Below are 6,261 nucleotides of genomic sequence, written 5' to 3' on the forward strand. Positions count from 1 at the left end.
ATTCACTGATGACCTCACATCATTCCACCAGGAATGGCTCTTTGGTTCATAAAAGGCACTCAAGAAAAAGGCCATGAGCCTCACAGGGCAGGGGGTTAGTATCCCAGCCTGAACGCTGGAGTCACCTGCTCTTACCCCAACATGACCTTCACGTGAGGCCTCATCTTGTGTTCAATCAAATCCGTTAATGATCACAAATCAAAATATTACATTCACATAGCAGAAAACTGAGAAAATGCAAAATTAAAAGTTGATTAACCCCTCATCTGTACTAAAAAGTTACTAATATTATTTATTTTATTGCCTTATTTGTGTCTAGTATCATCATATTAAAATTTAAAAATTTAAGCTTTAATATTTTGAGATAATCATAGATTCACATGTTATTGTAAGAAGTGATACAGAGAGGCTCTAGACACCCTTCATCAAAATTTCTCCAATGGTAACAACTTGCATAACTATAGTATAGGAAATGGAGTTTGGTGCGATCCATTGACCTTGTTCAGATTTTATCAGTCTTAGTTACATTTGCTAGTGTGTATGTATTTTGTTCTATGCAATTTTATCTCATGTGCACACTTATGTGACCATCATCAAGATACAGAACAGTTTATTATAAGAATCCTTCCTATTACCTTTTTTCGTTTGTTTGAGATGGAGTCTCACTGTGTTGCCCAGGTTGGAGTGCAGTGGTGAGATCTCGGCCTTCCGGATTCAAGCAATTATCCCTGCCTCAGCCTCTGGTGTAGCTGGGATTACAGACGTGCACCACCATGCCTGGCTAATTTTTGTATTTTTAGTAGAGATGGGTTTTTGCCATGTTGACCAGGCTGGTCTTGAACTCTTGACCTTAGGCGATCCTATTGCCTGTTTATAGTATTCCCTCTTCCCTAGTCCCTGGCAACCACTAATCTCTGCAGTCTTGTAATTTTGTTAGTTCAACAATAATTGACCAACATGGTGGCTCACACCTCTAATCCCAGCACTTTGGGAGGCCAAGGCGGGTGGATCATTTGAGCTCAGGGGTTTGAGACCAGCCTGGGCAACATGGCAGAACCCCATCTCTACAAAAAATATAAAAAATTAGCCAGGCATGGTGTTGTGTACCTGTAGTGCAAGCTACTTGTGAGGCTGAGTTGGGAGGATCGCTTGAGCCTGCAGTGAGCCATGTTTGTACTATTACCAGTGGTGAACCCCCGTGGGTCTGCAGCAACCTCAATTCTTGCCTCCTCAGAAGAAAGAATTTGACTGAGGAGCATAAGGCAGAAGGAGAGACTCGGGCAAGTTTTAGAGTGGGAGTGAAAGTTTATTAAAAAGCTTTAGAGAAGGAAAAAAAGGAAGGAAAGCACACTTGGAAGAGGCCCAAGTGGGCGACTTGAAGGACAAAAGTGCAGGGTTTGACCTTTTGAGTTGGGGTTTTATATGCTGGCATACTTCTGGGGTTTTGTGTTCCTTCTCCCTGATTCTTTCCTTGGGGTGGGCTGTCAGCATGCACAGTGGCCTGCTAGTGCTTGCCAGAGGAGCATGTGCAGTGTGCTGACTGGAGTTGTACGCATGTCACCTGAGGTGTTCTTCCCTTACCAGCCGAATGCCCCTAGGAGGTCTTACACCAGTTAAACTCTGCCATCTTGCCTCTTAGTGCGCACGTGCCTACTTGCTCAGCTCCTGGGATTTTACTGGGAAGCCGCTGATCACCAGGTTCAGGTGTTTTCTCTTTATTGGGAAACTGCCTTTCCCTGGTGCTGGCTGTAACCAATTATTATTTTAGAGAGACAGTTAACAACTGCTTGATCATCACCTGGTGGTCGTCTGACATTCCCGGTTTGGGGTTGCAGGGGGCCCTCTCCTGCCCTGCTCAGACCTGACCATACCTACCATAACAGCCACTGTACTACACCCTGGGTGACAAAGTAATTCCGTCTCAAAAAAACAAAAAACCCCCAGTATTACCTAAATGGAACCAGCTGGTATATAATCGGGGATTGGTGTTTTTCACTTAGTGTAATTCCCAATATCCAGTGAAGTTGTTGCACGAATCAATAGTTAATTCATTTTTATTGCCTAGGGGTGCTCCCAGTCATATGATGAGTGCACATTTACTTTTGTTAGAACCTGTTACATTTTGTTCTAGAGTGGTCCTGCCATTGTACATGCCTGCCAGCAGTGTCTGAGTGATCCATTCTCTCTGCATCCAGTATTTGGTGTTATCATTCTCTTCTTTCTTTCTCTTTCTCTCTCTCTTTCTTTCTTTCTTTCTTTTTCTTTCCTTTTCTTTCTCTCTCTCTTTCTCTTGCTTTTTTTTTTTTTCTTTTTTAGAGCTGAGGTTTTATTTTGGACAAAAAAAAAAAAGAAAGCAATTGCATTGTTCTGTAGCTGGAGGCATGGGCAAGGGGGTCCCCAGGCAGTAAACTCCCCACTGCTGGGCTGAGGGCTAGGGCTGAGCCTCAGGTGGGTCTCCTGTTCCCTGTGCTAATCCTTCACAGGAGCCTCCCTCTCGGGCTCTGGGAGCCTCAGGAGGGGCAGGCTGGGAGGGGCTGCCGCAGCTGTGTTCACTTGGGCAGGATGTCAGAGGACTTGGACACCAGCTTCCCATCTCGGGTCTCCATTTTCTTCACAACTGCGGCCCTGATGGTGCTGGTTTGGCTGAAGGAGCCGGAGCCCATGCCAGAGCCAAAGCTGGAACCCAGGCTGTAGCTGAGGCCAGGGCTTGTGAGGCCCCATAGGCCGAGCTCAGACCACCTGCATGGCGGCTGGTGGTCTTCATATGGATACTCATGTTCTGCATCCCAGACTCCAGCTGGCTCTCCTTGCCCTCCAGCAGCTTCCTGTAGGTGACACTTGTCCAGGCCCAGCTTGATGTTCATCAGCTCCTGGTACTCAGGCAGCTGCTACCGTGTCCTGCTTGGTCCGCTGCAGGGTGGCCTCCAGCTTGGACAGCTTGGTGTTGGCATCTTTAATGGTCAGCTCCCCACGCTGCTCAGCACCTGTGCTGGTGGCCTCCAGGGAAGCCCTCTGGCCTTTGAGGCCCTCAATCTCAGCCTGGAGTCAGCTGATGTTCTGGTTCATCACAGATATCCCAGTCTTTGTGTGCCACAGTCATCCCCTTGCTTCCCAGCCAGCGTCTGCAGCTCCTTGTACTTGATCTGGTACATGTCCTCAGCCTCAAAGTGGCTGCAGTTGGTGATCTCCTCATACTGCACCTTGACCTCAGCGATGATGCTGTCCATGTCCAGGGAGCAGCTGTTGTCTATGGACAGCACCACAGACGTGTCTGGGAACAGGGACTGCAGCTCCTGGATCTCCTCTTCACACAGCGGCTGAGGAAGCTGATCTCATCAGTCAGCCCTTCCAGGTGAGATTCTAGCTCTACTTTGTTCATGTAAGCTTCATCTGCATCCTTCTTCATGAGGACAAATTCATTCTCCATCTCTGTAGGCTTATTGATCTCATCCTCATACTTGTTCTTGAAGTCCTCTAGCAGCCTTTGCATATTGCCAAGCTCCACCTCCAACTTCAGCTTCTCTGGGCCCAGAGTCTCTAGCTCTGGAACATGTTGCCCTGAGCTGTCTTCCGCTGCTGCAGAAGGCTCCACTTGGTCTCCAGCATCTTGTTCTGCTGCTCCAGAAACTGCACCTTGTCTATGAAGGAGGCAAACTTGTTGTTGAAGGTCTTGATCTGCTCCTTCTCCTGGGTGCGCATGGCCTGGATGTTGGGGTCCACCTCCAGGTTAAGGGGGCTCAGCAGGCTCTGGTTGACCATTGTGGCCGTGATGCCTCCCATGCCACTGGCCCCACCATAGCCTACCCCCAGGCCATCTTGGAAGCTGCTGCTGCCCACTTGGGAGAAGCTCAAGGAGCTGATGCAGGCACTGGGCCCACTCATGTAGGAGTGGCTGCTGAAGGCTGGGGGGCCAGAGGTGGAGAACTTGTAGGACTTCTGGGTCACCCTGATGGACATGGGGAAGGCAGGAGTGGAGGCAGATGGGCTGAATCAGGTGGAGATTCCAGAAGGAATGGAGAAGCTGCTTCTTGTTATCATTATTTTCTACTTTAACCATATAAGACTGTGGTTTTAATTGAAATATCTTTTTAATAACATCACACAGATGGCAAATAATGTGTTTATTCTTTGCCCATGTCTTCTCATTATTGAGCCATAATTTTTATAGTTAACAATATTTTATTGGGTAAATGTATTTGCATACTAATACATGTCTTAATTGTCTTTGTATATTCTAAATATAATTTCTTTATCATATATACAGCTTGCAAATATTTTCTCCCATTCTGTATGGTTTTATTTTATTTTATTCTTAAGATGGAGTCTCACTCTTTAGCCCAGGCTGGAGTGCAGAGATGCAATCTCAGCTCACTGCAACTTCTGCCTCCCAGGTTCAACCAATTCTCCTGCCTCAGCCTCCTGAGTAGCTGGGATTACAGGCACACACCACAACATCCAGCTAATTTTTGTATTTTTGGTAGAGGTGGAGTTTCACCATGTTGACCAGAATGTTCTCAAAGTCCTGACCTCAAGTGATCTGCCCGCCTTGGTCTCTCAAAATGCTGGTATTACAGGCATGAACCACCGCACCCTGCCCTGTATGTTGCTTTTTCACCTGATGGTGTCATTTTGAAACATCGAATGTTTTTAATTTCGACGATGCCCAATTTATCTTTCTTTCCTTGTGTTGTTTGTGCTTTTGTTGTTGTATCTAAAAAACCATTGCCTAATCCAAGGCTGCAAAGAGTTTTGCCCGTGTTTTCTTCTAAGAGTTGAATAGTTTTAGCTTTTATATTTAGGTCTTTGATCTATTTTGAGTTAATTTTTGAGCACAATGTGAAGCAAGTGCTATGGCTTGAACGTGCCCCCCAAAGTTCTTGCATTGGAAACTTGATTACCAGTGCAGCAGTGCTGGGAAGTGGGAGGTGATGGGGTCATGAAGGCTCTGCCCTTATGAAGAGATTAATGCTGTTATTGCAGGAGTGGATTTTCTATAAAAGGACATGCTCAACCCCCCTTTGTCTCTCTCTTGCCTTTCTGCCATGTTAAGATGCAGCAAGAAGGTGCTCACAAGATGTCAGCACCTTGATGTTGGACTTCCCAGCCTCCAGAACTGTGAGGAAATAAATTCTTGTTCGTTATAAGTTACACAGTCTCCAGTATTCTGTTACTGCAGCACAAAATGGACAAAGACAGTAGGGATGCAACTTCATTCTTGTGTGGTGGCTATTCGGTCTTCCCAGAGCCATTTATTGAAGAGCCTGTCTTTCCCCATTAAATGGTCTAGGCATCTTTGTTGAAAATAGTAGGAAAGTTTTTAAACGAACGAAACTGGCTGCTGTGTGGAACAGGCTGCTGTGTGAGGTAGGAGGGACCTGTCTGGGGGCATGTTAGGTTAAACAGCATCACTCGGGGGCGTGGAGAGGTGATTATGATCATGAGAGATGAATGGAGGTTTTACTTCATCTCAAAAAGGCTTTCTAACTCCGAGGTGCTGTGTTTTTGGGGGATGGTGGTAGGGATGCATATCTGTGTGTGAGTCAAGTTGAATAAGGGGGTCAGATTGCCTTTCTCTCTCATTTCAGGCAGACCAGCTTTGTTTGTGTTTGTTTTATTTACTGGAGATCAGTGGAGAAATTTGTTTGAAAAAAGGTTTTACTACTAAAAGTCATTTGAAACCCATACATTTCAAGTTGTACTTTGATAAATGAGAAAAGTGTCCCTGAGGGCATCAGAGTCTAGTGCATGACCATGCACAGGGCCCAAGTGGCAGAGCCCAGCTCTCTTGACAGATGCTCTTTCCACTGGGAGCCTGGGTGCTGGGGACCAGGGACCAAGCCACAGACTCCACCATGGTTCCCTCTGATTTTTGTCCTGTGAGAACTGCCCTGCAGGGTCCAGAGCTGAGGGAGATGGAGGCAGCCCTCCTCTCTTCCTCCTTCTGGGCACTGTTCCTGCCCTGGCTGGGCCTGTTTTCCATCCCCAGTTCTAGCTCACTAAGGGATTTTCGCTGAAGCCAGGGATGCCTTTTGGCTTGATGGCTAGGTTCCTGCCTCCGACAGTCTTTGGACTTCACACCAGCTGAGCTCTCTTCTAGTGAGATATAAATCATGGAGTGCAAGTTGGGGAAGAGGGGAGAAGGGATATTTTTTTAGGTGGGGTATAATTTGTTGCCCAGGCTGGAGAACAGTGGTGTGATCACAGTTCACTGTAGCTTCAAATTCCTGGATCAAGAGATCCTCCAGCATCAGCCTCCTGAGT

The 6,261-nt window shown here is 46.7% G+C and overlaps 1 pseudogene; it reads right to left on the minus strand.

The window, feature by feature from the left end:
• Window positions 1-2,549: 2,549 nt before the first annotated feature.
• LOC105727622 (keratin, type II cytoskeletal 8-like) lies at window positions 2,550-3,957 on the minus strand (annotated as a pseudogene).
• Between the last annotated feature and the right edge of the window lie 2,304 nt (window positions 3,958-6,261).

This window comes from Aotus nancymaae, unplaced genomic scaffold (assembly GCF_030222135.1).
Source record: "Aotus nancymaae isolate 86718 unplaced genomic scaffold, 86718_ANA_hifiasm-v0.15.2.pri h1tg000155l, whole genome shotgun sequence".
Lineage (NCBI taxonomy): Eukaryota > Metazoa > Chordata > Mammalia > Primates > Aotidae > Aotus > Aotus nancymaae.